This window comes from Medicago sativa, chromosome 5, assembly GCF_051527215.1.
Source record: "Medicago sativa cultivar Bolivia chromosome 5, Bolivia_mono, whole genome shotgun sequence".
NCBI lineage: Eukaryota > Viridiplantae > Streptophyta > Magnoliopsida > Fabales > Fabaceae > Medicago > Medicago sativa.
In genome coordinates, this window is record NC_140753.1 from 72,639,328 (window position 1) to 72,662,495 (window position 23,168).

A 23,168-nucleotide genomic window follows, 5' to 3' on the forward strand; every position below is an offset into this window, starting at 1 on the left:
GAAGCAACTTCATCTTGAGCTTCTGATGTGGGTTCAGCTTCTGGACTGTCTTCAGATTCAGCTATCTGATCAGGTTCTGGAGTATCTTCAGGAACCTGTATCTCTGCAAAACTTTCATCTTGCTTTGAAGTTTTATCTTCAAGCTCTTTGTCATCAAATTTAACGTGCATAGATTCTTCAACACAGAGTGTCTCTGAATTATACACTCTGTATGCCTTTGACCTTTCAGAGTAACCTAAGAAGATTCCTCTTTGGGCCTTGGCATCAAATTTCTTTAGGTAGAGCTTGTTATTCAGAATGTAACATGTACATCCAAATTGATGGAAAGTAAGAGATATTGGGTTTTATTCCTTTAAAGAGTTCATATGTTGTTTTCTCCAAGATAGGTATGATATAGATCATATTCTGGACATAACATGTTGTATTCACTGCTTCTGCCCAAAAATGATTTGCTAAATTGTTTTCATGGATCATGGTTCTGACCATTTCTTGTAAAGTTCTATTCTTTCTTTCTACAACCCCATTTTGTTGTGGAGTTCTAGGAGAAGAGAATTCATGGACAATTCCATGTTTTTCACAAAAAGCTTCAAATGGCTCATTTTCAAACTCTCCACCATGATCACTTCTGATTTTCAAAATCTTTGAATCTTTTTCAGATTGAATTTATGTGCAGAAGTTACGGAATACATCGTATGCATGATCTTTACTTCTCAGGAATTTCACCCAAGTCCATCTGCTATAATCATCAACAATGACTAATCCATATTTACTTCCATATAAGGATGTAGTACTGACTGGTCCAAATAAATCAATATGGAGTAGTTCTAAGGGTCTGGAGGTTGAAACAATGTCTTTAGTTTTAAAAGATGATTTCACAATTTTCCCTCTCTGACATGCACCACAGAGTGCATCTGAATGATAGTCAATGTCTGGTAGGCCTTTGACAAGTTGTAACTTACTAAGCTTAGATATTAATATCCAGTGAGTATGTCCCAGCCTTCTGTGCCACATCCATGTCTTATCATTCACTGACAGAAGGCAAATAACCTTCTGGTCAGCCAGTTCAGAAAAATTGATTTTGTAGACATTCTCTATCCTTTTTCCCTTGAACACAATGGATTTGTCTTACTTATTGATTACAGTACAGTTGGCTTTTTCAAATAACACATCATAACCATTATCACAAAATTGACTAATGATCAAAAGGTTATGTTCAAGATCATCTACCAATCATACATTATTAATTGAGGTAGAGGAATTATCAATAGTTCCTGTACCAATGATTTTGCCAGACTGGTTGCCTCCGAACTTCACATTTCCCCTCTTTCATTGTTAGGCTGAGGAACATGGACTTCTCTCCTGTCATGTGTCTTGAGCAACTGCTGTCTAGGTACCATGATTTTTGTTTCTCCTTTGTTCTTAGACATACCTGCATTATTGACATTTTCAGATTTAGGTACCCATTGTCTTATGGGTCCTCTTAGGTTAGTACTAGAAGTTTTACTCTTCACTTCTTGTACCTTGTGCTGTGAGTTGGGTTGCTTCTGATTAACCATCACCTTAGGTTTAACAACCTTTGGTTTTGGTACTTCAGGAGTAGCAACTGTCTTCTTCTGAAACTTAGACTTCAGAACCTCAGATTTTAGTTTCACCAGACTCTGAGGAACAGGTTCTGATCTCTTTAGAATCCTAATCTTTGAAGTCTTGGAATCAGAGTTGATCATAGCCTTTGGCTTAGAGTTCTTTGGCTTTGAAGTAATCTTAGCTTTAGAGCTAGAAGCTTCAGGTTCTGATTGAACAACAGTTTCCAACTCAGCACCTTCAGGTACAAAGAAGGTTTTCAATCCTTCTTTGATGCATTCACAACATGCTTTGAGACTGATTTCATTAGGTTTCCCTCTTGAAAAACCAATCCCTCTGCCACTGTTTGTAAATCATTGAAGCAACTTTGCTTCTGTCAATGTCAGACATGATAAAATCCTCAAGAGCAATTTCATGGTTGCTTAAAGGTTTTTCATTACACTTTTCTTGTAGCTTCTGACACAAGAACCTTAGCTTATCTTCATAAGTTTTACAAATGAAGTCAAAGCCTCTAAGTCCTTCTTCAGAAGCCTTCAGATCCAATAGAGTTGATTTTTGTTGTTTCACTAAATCAACATATTTTTCTTTTAAATCCTTCAACTCATTGGTTCTTACTTCAAAATGTGTAAGAAGTTCTTTAAGTGACTCAACAAGTTCATCTCTGGGAATTTTAGAATATACCTTGTTTTCATCTTCAGAGTCTGATTCTGATCTAGCTTCTGAAGTTGTTGTAGCTACTAACCCAACAACTATCTTTGCACCTTCATCAACTTCCTCTTTATCAGATCCAGATTCACTTCCTAAATCATCCCAGGTTGCCATTAAACTCTGCTTAATCTGCTTCTTGAATTTGCTTGGTTTGAAAGATGACTTCTTTGACTTGTCCTTTGACTTCTCTGAAAGATGACTTCTTTGACTTGTCCTTTGACTTCTCTTTTTGAAGATCAGGGCAATCAACAATGAAATGTCCAGGCTTCTTACAGTTGAAGCATCCCTTCTGATCTTCTTTCCTTGAGCTTCTTGAGTTACCCCTTCTGGTCAGAAACTTTCTGTTCTTCTTGGCCAGATACTGAAGTCTGTTAGAGAGCATTGTCATCTCAGCAACATCTTCCTCAGAATCTGAACCAGATGGTTCTTCTTCTTCTTCAGATTCAACTACTTTGAAAGCTTTTGATGACTTGCATTTGGATGGAAGAGTTATTGATTTACTCTTCTTAGTAGACTCATGTTCATTAAGACTTAACTCATAAACTTTGAGAGAACTAACAAGATCTTCGACACTTAAAGTGTTTAAATCTTTAGCTTCCTCAATGGCAGTCACCTTTGGTCTCATCTAGCATGCAAACTTCTGAGTATCTTGCTCACATGATTAGAAACAACATAACTCTTCTTCAGTATTTGTAGTCCAGAGACTAAAGTTTGAAACCTTGAGTACATCTCCTCAATAGTTTCATCATCCTTCATCTTGAACAACTCATACTGATGAACCAACATAAGAGCTTTTGCTTCTTTGACCTTCTTGATGCCTTCATAGTTTGAACAGAGAGAAGCAAACATAGCTTTAGCAGTGGACTTGTCACTCATCTTCATGTACTCTGCTTTAGGAATAGCATTGACAATTGCTCCTCTGATAATATAATGCTTCTTGTAGAGTTTCTTCTGAGCAGGAGTATGTTTCTTTCTATCAACAACAGCTCCTTCTTCATCAAAAACCAAGTCACCAACACCTTCTTCAAGTATGTCCCATAGTTCTTCATCTAAACTCATGACAAAATTGTAGAAGTTGGTTTTCCACCAAGAAAATTCTTCAGGGTCTCCATTGAACTTAGGACTCTTTCCTATGCTGGATTTCTTGTTGTTGTCATAATCATATGCAACAGTAGTATGGTCAGGCCCAGATCCAGAAGTAGAAGTATCACTAGACATGTTTTTATGAGATCTCTTTTTGTTACACTGTTAAGTGTTAAGACAACAGACCAAGGCTCTAGATACCAATTGATGGTGAGAAAAACACAAGAAGGGGGGTTGAATTGTGTTTTGAAAAATTCTTCAATTCTCCTAAACTAAACACACTGGTCAGAAGCTAAGTGAGACATCTTCTGAAGTGATAATCAGAATCTGAACGCAGCGGATAAAAACAGAGAGAGAGAGAGAGAGAGAGAGAGAGAGAGAGAGAGAGAGAGAAGAAGAAAGACACAAAGCAATTATACTGGTTCCTTCCACAATCCGGAAGTAGTCCAGTCCCCCTTGCACTTCCAAGGAGATTTCACTAGAATGTAATATTTGATTACAATTGCTCAAACACACAGCAAGAGACTTCCTTTGCTCAAGCACACTTTGCAAGAGTCTTCCTATGCTCAAGAACACAATCAAGAGACTTCTATGCTCAAGCACAACTGCAAGAGACTTCTAAACAAACAAGATTACAAAGAAATTTTTTTGAGGTTGAACACTTGATATACAATTAGAGGTGTTCACTATACAATCAGATACATACTCTAAGACTTAAGAATTTCTAAGATGAGACTTTGAGAAACAGAAATTCTAAGTGAATGCAGAACAATTTCAGCAGAGGTTTGACACTTGTAAAAATATTGAGAGTCTTTCGTTCAACATTAGAGTCCCAAAACTCTAAGTCTTCACTCCTTTATATAGAGGTGTAAAAGAGACGTTGTGAAATTGCCAGCACATCAAAAGAGTCGTTGTTGAAGCTTGATCTTTCACCAATGATCTTTTGCCTGATTTGGTTGTTGTCCTATGAAGAACCAATTTGAAATCCATTCCCATTGTGAAGGAACATCTTTGCAGGCGTAGCCGTATTCTAGAGCCGTTTTCTTGTCTTGTAGCGTGGACAACTGCAGAGTAGTGGGGAAGGTGGTTGTACAGTTCGTACAAAGTACAATGTCAACATAACCTGCCATAAATCAAAATAAAAGAATCTCGTCATTTTGTTAATAAAAGTACTATTTGAAATAAGAGAGATGAAACATAACCTGCCAATGGTGTGCTAAATAAAATTAGGAGGTCAATGCCATTTCCGAGACCTCTTTGCGGTGAATGTTTGAATAATATCGACATCATCAAGTGACTTGAATATCTCATGCTCGGTGTAACATATCATCAAGTCATTGAACCACACATCGTTGATCTTGTTGGTAACAATTCTTTCTCACGGGCATATGAGATTATTTTACTAGTTATTGACATGGATTGACAACCGGTGGACTTCCAACTTTTGTTGATGTTGGTAATAGCTTTGGTGCATCCGCTATTGTTGAAGATCCACAAATTAGAAGTTAAAATCTGATTTATTATGCCCTGTTATAGAAGTGATTGTAAGTTTTTTTAGGTATGAAGTGATTGTAGAAGTGATTGTAAGTTGTAACTTGATAGTATGTCATTTTGTCTAATAAGCTATTATGAATAGCGATTCAAATTTTGTTACCATAAATTAAATGAGCAACGAAGTATATATAGATTTTGATTTATGTGAGTATTGAGTATTTATGTGAGTATTGAGTATTGGTTTGGGTGAATGATATAATAGTTCATAGTTAGGGAGAATTATTTTAGTTAAGTCACTTTAAAAATTTATTCTAAAAATTGATTATAGTAATCAATTTCAAATTCCAATGATATTGATTATAATATTTTATTATATTGATTAAACTAATTTTAGTGGTAATTTTATGAAGTATTTATTTTTAGAATTTATAGTAGAAAAGAAAATTTTAAAAATAAAATAAAACAAGATAAGTTTTAGTGACAGTCATAACCGTAGATAAAGGTGCATAATGTTTTTAAAATGTTCTCTTTAGAATTACATACGGTTTTGTCCGTAGGTAAAGGTGAAAAACATGCAGTGACAACCATTTGGCAATGACATACAGATTTAACTACGGAAATTTGCCCAATAATGACGGAATTTAGCTGTCACTAAAAGCCAAATTTCTTGTAGTGATACAAAGAAGGTATGGGTTGAGCTAGGGCGTATGCCCAAGCTAGCTGGGTGGCAAAACCTCCCCTGTTGATAATTCAACATATAATTGCTCAGAGTTGAAGGAAGGTTCTGAATCATGTCTGAATTCAAATTATAAACATCGGTCAGTCCCCACATGACAATGTCTTCCGTCTGGATCGGCCGACCAAAGTCGTTAATGTTAAGAGACCAAAAATGCTACTTTAAAAAAAAGTTGGGGAAAAAGTGCAGTTTAACAAAAAAATAAATATTTAATGGATATCTACTCTATACTATTTTTTAAATAAAATATGTTGGTTTGGTCTTCCTTTTCCTCATTCCAATTATACCCTTAAACAATTTTGATTATAATAATGTTATTTTGTTGGTGTCATTAAAAAAGTCAAGAATTTATTATATTATATTATATTTCTTATATTTTTTTGAAATATATTTTATTTGTTTTATTGTTTTTTTAAGGAATTATTTGTTTTATTGTTGGTATCATTGAAAAAGATAAATATAGTTTGTTACAATATGAAAATGCAAAATATCTATTATCTATACTTATAATTTTAGTCAAAATCAAAATAATTTTAATCAAAATTTTATAAAAACAATTGTTCATAATTTATACGCATCAGCGCAATAAAAAGATAGAATAGACAACTACAATGTGCGTGATAGATGGGCACTTGTACCTTCTTTATTTTTTCGGTTACAAAGCTAAAAGAGAAAAAAAACAACGAAAATAAAGAAAAACAACATAAAGAAAAAGGAGACTCGTGTGAATTTGATTGGTTAAAAATAAAATCTCTAACTTAATTTAAACACATTCTATTTGATTGGTTAAACTTCATATGTGCCCACCAAATTTATATAGGATCCACATGATTTGATGAGACTCATGTGAATTTTAATCGATAAAAAAGAGTGTGTTAAAATGTGTTGCTAGCCTTTCTTGAAAAACAATATATTTAGATATACTTATGGGTGTATATGGGTTGGGTCAACCCGGAAAACCTGGTCAAACCCATCCAAATAACCCAAAAAAGTGTGTTGGGTTGGGTGAGTATGGTTTTAAAAATTAAAAACCCATAAAAAATAATGTGTTTCAGATAAAACCAGACCCAACCCAATTAACCCACTTACCCAATAATGCAAACATTTGTTTTTATTTTCATTGGAAAGAAGAAGAATACAAAATGTTTTGGTTATTTTGTAAAAAAAAAAAAAAAAGTATATATATTTTGGTTATAGAGCAAGTCTAATTTCCCATATCGACACAAAGCATTTTATATTGAAAATTAAAACATGTTAGAGTTACAAATTCGGATGTTGTGTGGCCTGGTGGTATTGGCTTGGGTCTTGGGAGTGTGCTCCTCCGCAAGGTCTCAGGTTCGATTCTCTCCGGTGCCAATTTAGGTGGGCTATTTAGCTTCTTCAAAAAAAAAAAAAAAACCGGATGTTGTACTTTTTGGTTATTTTGATGTTAATGCAATTTTATGTCAAGCAACTTTAATTTGTTGCAAATATTTTATGATGAAATTTATTATTTGATATTATAATTTATTATTTTTATACGTTCATATAAAGTGAAAATAAGTCACACAAATTTATTTAGAAAATAAAAAAGTTGGGTATTTTCATGAAAAAAATATCATCATTTGGTCATTTAATATTAACAAATAAACAGAAAAATAATTGTTTGCCCAAACCGGCCCTAGAGTGAAATTCTAGCATGTTGGTTTTAAGATGTTCTATGCGATGTTCCAACACCAGACGTACGAAAGAAAATGTTGAACTTAATGTTTAAACATCGTAAAGATAAACACAATAAAACGTAAAAGTAAAAGACAAGAAAAATAAAAGGCACAAGTGAATTGTTAACCCAGTTCGTTCACCTACTCTGGGGTTACCAAAGCCAAAAAGGAAATCCACTAGTGTAGTTCTTATTCTAAGTTCTCAGCAAACTCCTCGTTTACAACTCTAGACCTAGGACCTACCCGTCTTGACTTCAACCTAGGAACTCCTAGATCTGAGATCTCATCCCACTTCCTACCAATTAACCACAACCTCTGTGATTATACGATTACAACTCAATATGGTGAAGTTACCTTCAAACACAAGTAAGGAGACTCACTCCAATAAAGAGAACCTTTTCTTGCTACAAAGCTTTAGAGAGATTCACAATTAACAACTCAATAAAACAGTCCTAAATCATGTATCAATGTGATACAAGAAAAGGCTCACAAATAACAAAGACTCAAGACCCTAAAACTCTATTCTTTAGAATGACGGCTTGAATAATCAATTAGGTCTTCTAAAATAAAGTCAATATTTTAGGAACAAATCTTCACATCTGATTCTGAACAAAAATAAGCGTTGCTTGGCCAGCAAGAAATAAAGGCGTAAATATTATACTATTGTATAATGGCATTCATATTTAGACAAAACTGTCATAGTTACACTCAAAGAGGCTTAACACAAAGTCAACTAGCACAACCACATCAGTATAAAATAAAACCAGAATTTGAAACAACTTATATTTTTCCAATCCTTAAATTTATAGTAGATTTTTTCACATTTATCATTCACTTTAAGAAACTTGTGAATATCTATTTTGCAATATTTAGTGTATATGAATTTGGTCACTAGATTATTTAGAAATAAAAAATAATACTATTGAAATCACTTTTGGAAGAAGAGAAGAGATTTAATTAATTTAAGTGTATGTGTAGATAGACGATAAGTCTGGTAAAATTAAGGCTTTACTAGTGTGAGGCTATACTACTGTGATTCAAAAAAAAAAACATACTTTAGACAACAGTAAGTAAAATGGAGTCTTGGAAGTGATGTCATGGCTTTGCTAGATGAGAAACTCTTGGATGGGAGAAATTCTTGGATGGTCACATGACCAAGAAATGGCATTTGGTCACATCCAATTAAAACATGACATCTCATAAACATCTAAGGCTCTGTTTGGTAAAAATAGCTTTTAGCTGATAAGCTAGCTGATAGATTTTAGCTGATAAGCTAACTGATAGCTTTTAGCTGATAAGCTAATTGAAGTGTTTGGTAAAAATAGCGGTTCAATTAGCTGATAAATGTAAAATGACATAAAGGGTATTCTTAATTCATAATAAAAATTATATCAATTAATATTTAAGTATTTGTAATTTTGTAAACTAATTTTTCTTTAAAAAATGCTTTAAATTTATTAATTTAATATATCCTATGTATTATAAATTAAATTAAATTTTATTCACTAAAATTTTATCTTATATTTATTATCATTTAAGTGTTTCCACTTTATAAAGAAAATAACATTTACCTCAAAAACAAAAAAAACGTAACACTAATAGAGTAATACTAATAAAGTAACACTAATAGAGAATAAAGAAAATAACACTTACCTCAAAAAAAATAAAAAAATAAAAGTAACACTAATAGAGTAATAGTATTTTGTTTCGTAAAAAAAAACGAAGGTATATATTTTTTCAAAACAAAAAAAAAAGGTCAAAAAAAAAGGTCAGCTGATATATATACAAAAATTGGAATAAAGGGATAGTAGTCTTTATTAGGTAGCTTATTATAAAAATGGAATTTAAATGAAATAATAAGGGTAAAATTGGAAGAAAAAGTGAGAAGCTATAAGCTATAAGCTCAAACGCTACTTGGAATAGCTTCTGAAAAATAGCTTATAAGCTCGTGAAATAAGCTATAAGCTCATGGTCAAAAAATGTTACCAAACAGAGCTTTTTTTTGTAAAATGAGCTTATAAGCTAGAAGCTAAGAGCTAAAAGCTCTTTTTTTGGGTTTACCAAAGAGACCCATATTCACTAGCTCACCCTAGCCTTGGCCTTTGAACTATGCCAATAAGTTGGAAGTTTCTAACGATGCCAATTTGACATGTTAATAATTTTGGTGATCAACTTATCCTCACTTCTCCTTAAAAAAAAAAAAAACTTATCCTCACTTCTTTACTATAACTATAATAATAGTAGTTATAATAATGATAATTTTTTTGAACGGAATAATAATGATAATGATAATTTTATTACTACTATGTACAATATACTAGTCTGGTACCCGTGCGCAACGCACGGGTGGAAATAAGATGAAATAAGACATTACGCAAAGGCAGACGCAAACACATAGATCGTAATCATGAGCACACAACTATTTTATATGAGAACATTGCTCAATAATAACTGTATTTAATTTTAGCATTATCTATGATAGTTTGACATTGACATGAATCAAATAAATTAAATATTAGTTTGCAAAACAATTTTTTAAATTTCTACGGCTTAAGACAAACTCAACTTTAATTTCATCTGAGGTTTTAATAACATGCAAGAAATAAAAAGTAACCTTAAAATTTAGATAGCCTTCATAAGAGTTTATGCATTCTTCTGGATCATGAAGTACCGTGTAAAAAGTATTCTTGAAGTTCTATGAAGATAAATTAATATTCAATGTAAACTTCTAAATCTACCATTAATTTTAATTGCATACAAATCAATTTGGTTGTTTTTACAATTAAAAAAAAAAAAACCGATCACCCATCAATTCGAACAGCTTAGGTTTAAATTAAAAATTTGGGAAATGTTAACAAGTGCCCCCGGGGCACTGGTTAAGGGCCTTAAGTGGTAACTTTTTATAAAAGTTTGTGTAATCAGTGCATTGAAAATTGTAAACTTTGACTTTTTAAAAGAATAGTTTCTTAATTTAGCATGCTTAAAGAGTGCCCCGGGGGCACTCGTTAACAAGACCCTAAAAATTTATAAGTAAATTAAAGTTCAACAATAAGAAATAGCATCTAATTTCTCAAAAAAAAAAAGAGTAATCAAATATTTGTGTCAAACAAATTTAAACAAATTGCTACTAACACCATCCTTTAAGCATCAATGAAACTAATTCCAACTTTGACTTGTTTTTGCAAATAACTAATTCAACCTCACAATTTCACAATCTCATGCCTTTAAGGCCTCTCAATCTCCATTCTTCAAAAACCCAATTTTCAAACTTAAAATCAACCAACAAAAACAAAAACATTTTTGGAAGAGAACTACGGTGGATTTGATCCCTTAAACGGGTACGTAGGCAAGGAATCAAAATTCCTTCAATTCAAATAAAACAAAATTCAAACACATTCTTCTCCCTCCAATTCTTCACTTAGTAAATACTTAGGTGTAAATAACATTTCAAAATAGCATTTAAAAATAAAGCGCGCACGTAGAAAATAAAGACGGTTCCTATAGGATACTATAGTCGTTATGGGTGCCTAACACCTTCCCGTAGCGAAAACAACTCCCGGACCTCGATTCTCAAGGGTTTTGCTTATTTTTTCCCTTCCCAAGAAAAAATGAGATATCACCAGTTAAAAAGGTTCAAACATAATCAATGTTTGACACCCGAAAACCAAGATAAAACAAATACTTTTATAGTGTCCAAAAGGAACCAATTTTTTGATCAACCAATTTGTCAACCAATTTTTTATGGTGACAGATTTAGACAGTGATTTGCAGCAACGCATGTTAACATGCGTAGGGGCATTTTGAACTTTTACTTTGGGAATGAGCATTTTCATTTCGGTAAAGAGCAGGATTCCTCTCCCTCATCCATCATTCTGAAACTGCGTTGAACCGATCTTCTTCCTCCTCACCATCAACCGCCGTCAGCCTTTCTCCCACCACAACCGCCGAAATCGGTCTCTTTGAAGGAAAAAAATCATGTTCTCCTTATCACCTCAACCTTCTCTATCTTTCTAACCGAACAGATTCACTAAAAAATGAGATCAAAAAAATGGGTTTCAGAGCTTCTCTACAAAGAGATCATGATCTTCTATCGTTTGCTCCTCTTCTCTGAGTTTAGCATAAAAATATGGAAAGGTAAACTCCAGTTTTGTTGATGTTCTTGTTACGGAAATTTTTGAAAAATGTGTTTAATTATTGAGCAAAAAGACCATCATAGGTTAGTTCTCGTACACCAGGTTTAGGATGTGTGTCACAAATATTGTTATGAGGTGTACTATATATGAAGCCAAGGCCAAGCCCAATTAAGTCAATGCATTTATATATGTGTCATTTGGAAATTATCACATGTGAGTGAGTTTAAGCATATTGAGTATTATATATGTTGCTTTAAACCCTTCTGATGATGAAATATTTGGCATGTAGATGATTAGTGTTGATCAATTGCTAATGACCAAAGCATGTGAGGTTTTCCTTAAAGACCTCACAAATCTTGCCTTGCTGAATGTTAAAGAGAAAAATGAGCGTATCGTGAAGCCTTGTGATGTCGTTTAGGCTATTAAAGAAACAGATCTCATGGATTTTCTCATGAATGTTGTTGATGATTATGTTGCTTCTGATGTTAAGGTATCTTCTTTCTCATTTTTATACATTTTTTTTTTAGTTACAACTTTTTGTCCACATATGACATATCTGCATGTTTAATGATAGTTTTTAACTTTCCTCTGCTTTCGTCATCCTCATGTTTCTATTCCATGTAGAGCTTGCTGCACTGCTCATGGTATAGGTATTAAAAATCTATCCTTTTTCTTTTTTAAAATCTACCCTTTGCTTTGGTATATCTCTCTGTTTCTTTTAAAATGATTTGTAACTGGGTTTTTTTTGTCATGATCCTTATTTTAAGATACACGTGTTGAATTTTTTTTCCTTCAACCTCACAATTCATCTTGACCGAAGAAAATCTAGTGTCACATAGTATTTAATTTGTACAATCTTTTCATATGCCTTTAATGTGTGAAGAACATCTATGTTTTTTTTTTTTTTTAAATTTAACCATTGTTTCAAATTTGGAACCAACAAATCAAATGAAAAATCCATGTGAAAAGTTATGTTTAAATATCCAAAATTTTTATTCAACGACTTCCTAAGCTTTTGTTTTTATGTACAACCACTTGCAACGCCTTTTGTGATACCTACAATACTATAATCTTATAGATATGCGGCAGCCACCCTATCAAAAATATTAAAGGTTGTGTGTGATAACTGTCAAGGTAGCTTCAAGGTGTCAATAATGTAAAGTTAATATAAGATTATACCTTTGTAGCTTTTAAAAAGCCTTGGAAGTGATTGTTCTGAAAAACTAAACCCTTGCAAGTGGTGTATTAACTTAATCTGATATAATAACTTGAATAAAAGATTGCAAACATTTTCACGAATCTACATTGGTAATTCTTAAGCCTCTTGTTAAGATTATTGATGCTAAATTTAATACTTAACAAATTATCATGTGATGAATTTTGAATTAACATTCTTTTTCCCTACATCTTGATCAAACCCTATAAATAATTTGTTATATAATTGTAGGCTAATTATGTGTTATTTTCTCTATATAAAGAAACTTGTTATTATCATATCTTAGTTATAGTTAGTGAAATTATACTTGTTATTATTATATCTTAGTTATAGTTAGTGAAATTGTATGTTGAGAGGTTAATCTTGTATTTGTTTTGCTGCACAAATGGAAAAATTTCAATATCTATCTTGAAATTGTATTCCTTCTCAGATTTTAAATCTGGAATTTCATTTTTGGTGACAGATTGGACTGCTTTTTGTTTTAAAATTTCTTCTAAGGTTCTAGTATGATGCAGCCAAGTGTGCATATGTATTATGGCTTAAAATTATGGGTTTGTTTCATTTTCTGATTGTTCCTTCCCAACCAGTACTATAACCACCACAATTGATTGTAAGGTGAGAACCAGCTCTCATTTTGGTAATAGAACATGAGAATGAGATATAATGCAAACATAGAGGCTTTTAATTCTACATTATATGCACCTTTTTTGGACTCTTGGTGTGTTGCAAATCATTAACCATTCTTGAATAGAATGCACACTGCTTAGAAAACCTGTTTCTTTGTAAATGTGATTAGATAAATAGATTAGTTTTTAAAATAAAAAAAAAAATTTAAACTTGAATAAAATGTTTTGCTAGTAGGGTTGATTCAAGATGCTTAGAATTCAAATCATCAACTTGAATATTACATAAAAACTGCTCCATAACAATAATAAATATCAATGATAGCATTTTATACTGTTAAGGTGTTTTAGCACTTGGTTTTAATCTTCCCACATAACCAAAACTAAAGGAAAGTTTGGTCTTTTTTTAATGTCCGAACATGTACTATCTCTTTGCATTTGTCTAGTTCAATCTGCCTGTCTTTCTCTGATCAGTGACTCATAATCTATACCTCCAGTGCTCAGATTACATTGTAAAGGTAAAGCCTTGTTTGAAGCATCACTACCATTTCATTGTGGAGTCTCAAGATTGCTCACATGGAGGCTGGTATTTTGATGCACTCTGTCCAGAATTGCAGGTAAAATTTCATGTCGGTGTTCAAATTAATACTGTGTTTGAATTGCAATTAAAGACCTCTAAGCTTATATTTGAACATTATTTTCTTCTCAATTTCTGCCTCAAAAGTTAGTTAAAACCACATCTACAATGTTTGCAAAATATAGTTAAAGTTTGCAAACTTTAATCCAAATAGTAAAGCAAATCAGTTTGCACCTATTTTTATTATATGGAAGAACTACTGATTTTGTTGTCTTGCTTATGAGGTCTTCCAACTGTTGTTAAGATTTTAATTTGTGTTTAGATGGATTGCATTTTATAATAGAGAATACAAAATTTAAACTTGAATATAACATGTTGCTGGTGTGGTATGAAGGGTTCAAGTGATTCACATACCTATCCCAAAGAGAGAGTATGAAGGGCTTGGAGCACAAGGGATGGAATGCACTTCAACAAAGGTAACATATATAGAAAATTAAATCCAAATAAGACAGTTATATGGTAGGTTTGTAACCTATATAGTAGCTCTGTAGGTATTATATGGGGAAGGATTATTTAACAAGTGGATGCAAAAAATGACAAACAATTGCAAGTGGATGTTACTATAATCTGATTTAATTCATTGATTGAAATAATATATTTTATTCTTCTTTGAAGAGTGGGATTTTAATAGGCTGTGGTTAAGATTATTGATATTTACAAATTTCAAAAGAAAATGTAAATTTTTGGGAAATATTCTAATTGTTGTATTCTTCTGTTGTGCCTTCATGTTGCTGGTGTGATTCCTTTAATGGTCCCATGAGTTGTTGTGGAAACCTGTAGTTTGGAGACAGAGGAGTGGTAAGAAATTGCATGAATAAACTATTAGTTTGGAGACAAAAGAGTGGTAAGAAATTGCATGAATAAACTATTGAATGCTCGTGCAGAATGAGAGAAAAACAATCCATGAATTTGTACATGTCATGTAGAACATAGGACACAACCCAGTAAGAAAACGTGTTTTTATTCCTCTAATATATCACCTGCATCATCAATTTAGAGCATGAAGAACACAATTAATGAAAACATAATTCTCAATCATGAAGGACAAATTTATCAAAACACTTGAAAAAAATCTTCAATGACAAGAGAAATGAATAAACATTAAAGTTGATTCAATTACCTTGCAGGTTGGAGATGGCAAGAGTTCAAGTAGGATGGAGATGGCAAGAGTTCAAGAAGTGGATGGCAAGTGAAGAGGAAATCTTGTGTTTAAATACTACCTCTTTTGACATAAAATATTCATATACATAGTAGGTTTGTAACCTATATTGTAGCTTTGTAGGTATTATATGGGTAAGACTTACCTAGCAAGTGGATGAAAAAAAGACATCCTTTGCAAGTGGGGAAGCCTACCATATAACTTAACAGGGTAATTTTAATTTGGACCAGTGAAAGTTTAGGTCCAACTTAGACCAATTTTTTTCAAGCATTGATCAAATGTGACACACAGATTTTATAATAGTCCAACCACACAGAATTACTCTCTCATTTTTCATTTAAAAAAAAAACTCTCATTCTTCCATCCTCTCACTGGCATGCACATGCTCCCTCCCTCGGTTCCTTTTCACTCTTTCTTCATGTCTATCTCTTTCACCAACTCAATCTCAGACCCAATCTCCTCCTTTCCTTCATTCTTTTATGTTTTTTTTACAACAGCCACTCCACTCCTTTAGTTCCCCTTCATTTTAATCTCTTTATTATTGGATTAAATATCAGAAATTTCAACATTGTGAATTATTGCGTTATTCACTCAATTTTCTCTCAAACCATCGATCCCTTACACTATAGTTTTTCTTGGTTCTTTGTTTTCTCTCAACTATGGTGTATTGTTTTCCATTTTCTTTCTCCCGTTCACCGTCTGACTATATTTTTTCCATAACCCTCCCCCCTTTTTTCTACTTGTCACTTTATTTTTTGCTGCTACTTATAATGATTCAGTCATAAAAGGAAAAATACATAAATCTAATTATTTTAGAATAAAGCCACAGTTTAATGGAAAATAAAAGCTATCATTTGTATCTAGTTTAATATTTTGAAATGAAAGAAGAATGAAGAAGAAGACAAGAGGCAAAGATAGGGATGAAAGAGCGAATATGTGCAATGAGAAAGAAAGAGTTGATGAGTTTTATTTTGTGTGAATGGACCATAATAAGATATGATGGAAGTTACAATCTAATGGTAAAAAAAATTGGTCCAAGTTGGACCCAAACATTTACTGGTGCAAACTAATTGGACCCAACTTAACATACAAAAACAAGGATACTATATTTTAATCACGTTTCAACAGTGGCATTTGAATATGGTTGTGGTTAAGATTATTGATATTAATCTTTCTTCTTGGCAAGAGCACCTACAAGTATATATGTGTGTGTGTCTATATATATATATATATATATATATATATATATATATATATATATATATATATATATATATATATAGATGGGGAAGTAATGGGTTCATATCACACTTAACTTACAATACCTTGCTGCTCTGAGCCTCCAACCCTTTGTTGTTGTCTTTGGTTTGAAGCTAATTGTAACATCCCAAAATTTGTAAAGATTATTTTATATTAATTATTTGATAATTTTATATGATGAGTTATTTGTCATTATAAGTATTTAATTAAAAGAAATTTTAGAAATTGATTGTCTTACTTTTAGAAAGGGAGAGTGACCAAGTCAATTTTGACCAAATCAATTCTTCTAATGAGCAAATAGTCACTTTAGTCCCTGACTCTGCACCTCGCTGTCACATAGGTCCCTGACTAAGGATTAAATACAAACAAGTCCCTGACTCTACATTTCCGTTATAACTTTAGTCCTTGCCGTTAAAAAAACTGTTAAGTGATGATGTGGCACGCTGACAAGGAGTATGACGTGTCACAGGGACTAAAGTGAAAGTAAAAAATGGTCACTTTGGTCCCTGAATCGAAAATCAACATCCTCAATTTACTGTTAGATCCCTGACTGTGTATACTTACTGTTAGTTAGGTCCCTGAATCAAAAATCAATATCCTCAACATACTGTTAGATCCCTGACTGTGTATACTTACTGTCAGTTAGGTCCCTGACAGTAAACACAAAATTTCACTAAGATCCTTGGCAAGTTGTTAGTTTAACATGCTACTTACTGACAACACTAAGGTATCTGTGCTAAATACCAAAATATTATTATAACACTTATAACAATGATTCCATTGTTTAATAACAAATGTTTCCATAAACATAACTATTAATCAAAAGATTGCATCATATTTAGGCATATAATTCAACAATCATTACCTAATGATTCAGCAAAATATTGCACCACAGTTGTGCTTATAATTTAGCAATTTCGATACATAAATAAACTAACAAACATCACATAGTTGGCCTCGGACACATAGTTTAACCATTAATATTTCTATGAGATTTTTGTAATCCTTAACTACTTATTAGCGAAATTTTTTGTTTTCTGTCAGGGACCTAACTGACAGTAAGTATACACAGTCAGAGACCTAACAGTAAGTTGACGATATTGATTTTCGATTCAGAGACCTAACTGACAGTAAGTATACACAGTCAGCGATCTAACAGTAAATTGAGGATATTGATTTTCGATTCAGGGACCAAAGTGACCATTTTTTACTTTCACTTTAGTCTCTGGGACACGTCATACTCCTTGTCAGCGTGCCACATAATCACTTAACAGTTTTTTTAACGGCAGGGACTAAAGTGATAACGGAAGTGTAGAGTCAGGCACTTGTTTGTATTTAATCCTGAGTCAGGGACCTATGTGACAGCGAGGTACAAAGTCAAGGACTAAAGTGACTATTTGCTCCCACACGTGATGCTACTACTTGAGCATTATCATCCTGAGTTTTAGGTCATTAAGTTTCATTGTGCTCTTATCATAACTCCATGAAGTTCACTCACGTTTACATGTATGCCACTTTGCTGCCTTAAATTGTGGAGTCAAAGAAATAGATATTCTGTTCCTAAAAATAAGCACACGTTAGCTACATATATATGCCAACGTCCAAGTCTCTCACAATCAGTTGGCTTCCCCTAGTTAAATACACATACACGAGCCATTCCTCTCAAATTTCATTGTATCAGTTTTGTTATTTAACCAACAAATTACACTAGCCATCTCACATAATTCTCTGCATGAATTTACTTCACTGTTATTTCTCCCAATTCCTCTAAAGTGGTAACCGCCACATATCTATCTGTACTAGTTTGCCATGAACAACACAATTAGAGAAGAGACTTGAAATACCTTTTATGGTCTGCTGCACAAACCCACAAAATACACAATACTCTCCCGATTTCAACATCCCAAAGTCTGTGACAAATTGAAAGAAAATGAGAGCTAGAAGAGAACATATAGTAGGAACCACTGGATAGCTAATTCCAAGTTTAGACATAGCGGAGCAAAGATCGTTGTGTATGAATTTAGAGTCCTTTTTGCTAGGAAGAGAAGCGGCCAAGGTAAGGGCTTTTTCCCCATACGTCCATACTAAGTGCTAGGGCTGTGTTAGTAAATAGTGGTAGCAATTCTTGTCTTTTAAAAAGAAAAATAATTAATTTAAAATGTATTTTTAGGTAAAAATTAATCTTTTCTAAATGTGATTATTTTAATAATGTTTTATATGATAATTGTGTGATGTTGAATTGTATTTTATTTTATTATGTTTATATGTTTTTGTGATGCTGAGAAAGACATGTTAGATTTTGATTAATTAAGAAAAATGAAAAGAGATGAAAATGTGAGTTTTATTGAAAAGATTGTTTTTGATCATGTTCATGGTGATGTGAGATATATAATTATTTTCTGTGTGGTGCCTTTGTGGCGGGTAAATATCATATTGATTGTGTTTGCCTAAGTGGCGGGATTGCATTCATCGTCATGCATGCATATGCATTTCTGTGTGCCTTAGTGGCGGTTAAAAATATATATATATATATATATGTGTGTGTGTGTGTGTGTGTGTGTGTGTGTGTGCGCGCGCCTTAGTGGCGGTTAAATATTATGTGTGCCTTAGTGGCGGTTAAATATTTTGTGTGCCTTAGTGGCGGCCTATATCCGTATCATATAGTTATAAGAGCATGCATCTTACGCATAATTGCATTGAGTCTGTTGTATACATGTGATTGATGATTGACTTAAAACTATTATATTTCAAAAATAAGATGTGTGTGAACCTTACTTTGAAGCATATGACTTGAATGTATTTTTCTTAATTCTTTTTGATTGATAAGTTTTGATATTATCTATTTTATGACATTGTTTTTGGTGCTTTGAGTATGAACCAATTTGGATAAGGAAATTGACCCTTACATTAATATAATGTTGTAGGTACCAAAGATGATATAAGAAGTTTGATATGTGATGAAAGCGTACGCGGGGACAAAAATTGGGTTTTTGATTAAATTGTGATTTTAGAAGAAATTTTGAAGGACATTTAGATTAATAATTTTTATTAAATTATGTAAAGAATTTTGTATAGGTTTGCTAGAATATATATTATTGATGAAAAAAAAATAAATAGTAGTGTTTTCAGAAAAGGAAAATGAGTTAGGCGTAATGTCTTGGATCAAAATCCGGGGCGTTACATTATGGTATCAAAGCAATAATCCTCGGACAAATATTTTTGGGGTGGGACGACTTTGTATGACGCATGCTTTTGATTGATGTTTGAGAATGTTTTGATTCCTTTGTGTTTGGTCTTGATATCCTTTTTATTCTTATGAAAATTGGTGATCAAAACTTAGTTGTATTTATATGTGTATTTAATGTATTTGTTTTGCACTTCTGTGATTTATGTGTGTGTCGACCTTGTATCATGTCTTGTTGACGTGCTGATACATACGTCCTAATTGTATTGTTTATTATTTTTATGCTTTTTATAGAATAAAAATAATTGGATTATTTTAATGGATGATTGTTTTTTTTTTTTCCCTCATTACTTATGACAAACAAAATAATTTCTCTTTTAAGTGTGAATGGGATGCATATAGTATGGGAGGTTAATTGCACTGGATATGTCGGTGGATGATTGACTTAAGTTGTTTTTATGATTTTAGTTTTGGATTTACCTAACTAATCCTTCCACATGAGACTCTAGATGTAGGTAGTATTCTTAAAGTTAAATTTGTGGTATGCTTCATTGTGAGATGTGTGGGCTGCTTTATGCTAAGATACATAGCCTTATTTATATGCTTGTCGACGCATTGCCTAATCACTTTTGTGATCTACTTGTTTGTTCTTTATATTTTGTTTTTATGTGGTCATGTGAGTGTTAGTTTATTACTTATTTGATGTAGAAATGTAACTTGGTTTAGAGATGTGACATGGTTTGAATTTTGGATTGTGGTTGAGCGTGCGTCGGTTAAAAAAAAATCTGAACTAGACAACGGTGTAACATAAAATAAATAAAATTGTTCGTGTATAGATTAAGTGGCTGTTTGGTTTTTGGTTTGGTATTGGGTTCCTAACAAGTGAATGACCTTTTGGTTATATGATGATGGGTTGGTGGTGGTTTGATCAAATTGTTGTGCGATTAAGATGTTCAATTTGTTTAAACTATTATCTTAGTCTTTGATCTCTAATTGGTAGATTTGTTTTGTATGTTTGATGTTTGTTAGCAAGACTTTAGAGATTTGGGATGCTGGAATTGTTTTGACTAATCTGCTGTATCGTAATTTGTTTTTGTTTTAATATTATTTCACCTTGCTTCAAAAAAAAAAAAGAGGGTTACTTTTGATAATACTCATAGAACATATAATTTTGGTTTGTGAGTTATTTTTCTTAAGGATGATTATTTGATTTCTTCATTGTAAAAGAAAATGTTATCTGTTGTCATTTGGAGTTTTTAACTCATGTTTTTTACAATGGTGTTTGGTACCTATGTTATGTATTACTAGCAAAGTAACAATTTTTGTGAAACATAGACAAGTGACTAATCTATTGAAGAAATAACTCTTACAAAATTTGGTGATCACATAATCTATGAATTTAAGGAGGATCTAAAAGATTATATATTACCTTATAAATGATTTTTATAGGATTAGCCTATCAATTCTTCTTTGTGTTGATGTTCTTATTATTATAATTTTTTTTTGTCTGTCACTAAAACCATTTTAGTGTGTATTTTTGTTTTCTGGTGTCTATCACTAAATCTACTTTCTGTTTTTGTTTTTGTTGTTACTGTTTTGTGTAAAATTGTTGCTTTTGCGGCGAAAGTTGTTGCCCTTGCTAGATAATTGTTGTTGTTGCTCTTCCTGTTTATCGTTTTAAAATGGGTCGTATTTTCTATTTTGTCATCTATGTCAAAGTATCTATCATTTTTATGTTGAAGTTTTTAGGTTGAATTTTGGAAGAATTATATGGCTTCTCTCTAATGAACATATGTATTTCTTTTCTTACTTATGTTTTATTGAGGTGCATTCTGTTATGCTATATTTATGTCGTGTTCTCTATATTTTTATGGTACTGTTTTGGATTTGTTTTTGTGAAAGTTAATGAAATAATTGTATGAAGTTAAAATTATTAAATTAACCCATTTCTTGTTAAGTTAAAGTTTGTATAGATTTATTTGTGAGAAGAAAATGAACGAGTTTATGATTTGGTGTAAACGAGTATTTTGGATCCTGTTTAAAATAATTAATCATGACCATCACTAAAGCTTGCTATTATATAGATATTTTTTTTTTTTTTTTACATAAGGGCATGTATGTTTTATTTTTCTCTTGTTATTTGAGCTGTAGAAATGTAGTTGTTGCTGAAAATAAACGTTGCTATCGATTTTATAAATGTGCTTTCTTTTATTTTGTTGTGGCCAAGAAATGGTCTTATAAGTGTTGTATGTTAGATTTTGTTAACTATCTATCGAAACTTTCTATATTCCTAATGGTGTCATTCTAAATTTAAGTTTTATGAAGGTTGATGAAATAAGTTTGCTGAAGTTAAGGTAACTAAAATAATTCATTTCTGATTTAAGTAGAATTTCCTATGGAATTGTTTAGGATGAAATAAATAATTTTTGATTTCGTGTAATGTATTTTTTGGATTGATATCATTTTGATTGAGGTTTAAGAGAAAGAGCTGAAAAATTGAAAAGTGGTATGATTGTGTATCTTGTGTGTTATACAACTTGTTGTTAAGTTGGTTGATTCTTTTATTGTTAGTGGTTTGTGGCTTAAATATTTGGTAAGACATTGTGGGTTGCAAGTCAGATGTTACTTTTGGAAGTTCTACGTAAATATCTTTTCTGACTCAAATAAATTGATGGACTTAGATGACTCTTCTCCCATCTTCAAGAGATAGTGTGTGTTTGTTCCACCACTACTCAAACCTTGTCTCAAAGTTTTCTCTTGTCAAATAGTGTATGTTTTAGGTACACGTTTGTGAAAATCTTGACCTTAGTTGTTATATGTCTTCTTAGTTCTGGATGAGAGTGAACCAAGAGTGTTGAAGACTAGCGGAAATTCGACGAACTTTGAGTGCAAGTAGGAGTGAGTAGTGAGGTTGTTGGGGGTAGGATAGTATGTAACACTATTATGTTAGATAACCAACTAGTTGATATCAGAGTGCGCAACGGAAGCTTGGTGTTTTATTTTAATCGACTTTGTTTTAATCAATTCTTCAATTTTCTAATTGTCGTTATCTCTGTGAAAGACTACTTTTACACTATATTTTTCATCTTTTGAAAATTATTTAAAAATATTTTGGATGAAATTATTGTTATTACTATTTTTAATTGTCGAATAGTTTTACAATAGATTTTTGGTATATATATCATAATCTTTTGTTATTATCTAGTTTCGAGGACGAAACTATTTTTAGGTGGGTGGAATGTAAGATCCTGTAATTTTCTTTTAACATATACATATATATTTTGTTCTATTTATGTTCAAGAAAATTTTATTTTCATGACTTTATCTTTGGAAACTCTAATTTTGGCATTTTTCTGACTTTTTAGTTTCAAGGACGAAACTAAAGGGGGTAATAATGTAACATCCCAAAATTTGTAAAGATTATTTTATATTAATTATTTGATAATTTTATATGATGAGTTATTTGTCATTATAAGTATTTAATTAAAAGAAATTTTAGAAATTGATTGTCTTACTTTTAGAAAGGGAGAGTGACCAAGTCAATTTTGACCAAACCAATTCTTCTAATTGTGCCACACGTGATGCTACTACTTGAGCATTATCATCCTGAGTTTTAGGTCATTAAGTTTCATTGTGCTCTTATCATAACTGCAT

At 32.1% G+C, this 23,168-nt stretch overlaps 2 long non-coding RNA genes across 5 annotated transcripts; one reads left to right on the forward strand and one right to left on the reverse strand.

Annotated features, from left to right (window-relative positions):
* The first annotated feature begins 11,171 nt into the window (after window positions 1–11,171).
* Window positions 11,172–15,327, forward strand: LOC146924732 (uncharacterized). Of its 4 annotated transcripts, none has more exons than XR_015010247.1 (7): window positions 11,172–11,436; window positions 11,725–11,925; window positions 12,010–12,085; window positions 13,115–13,266; window positions 13,772–13,891; window positions 14,246–14,327; window positions 15,039–15,327. It is a non-coding gene; the product is annotated as an uncharacterized LOC146924732 (long non-coding RNA). The 4 variants fall into 4 exon arrangements; XR_015010248.1 differs by having other exon boundaries at window positions 12,060–12,085; XR_015010249.1 differs by lacking the exon at window positions 12,010–12,085.
* On the reverse strand, window positions 13,515–15,165 carry LOC146924733 (uncharacterized). Its single transcript, XR_015010246.1, has 4 exons — window positions 15,032–15,165; window positions 14,827–14,891; window positions 14,266–14,685; window positions 13,515–13,875 (listed from the first exon to the last, which is right to left on the reverse strand). It is a non-coding gene; the product is annotated as an uncharacterized LOC146924733 (long non-coding RNA).
* Window positions 15,328–23,168: the final 7,841 nt, after the last annotated feature.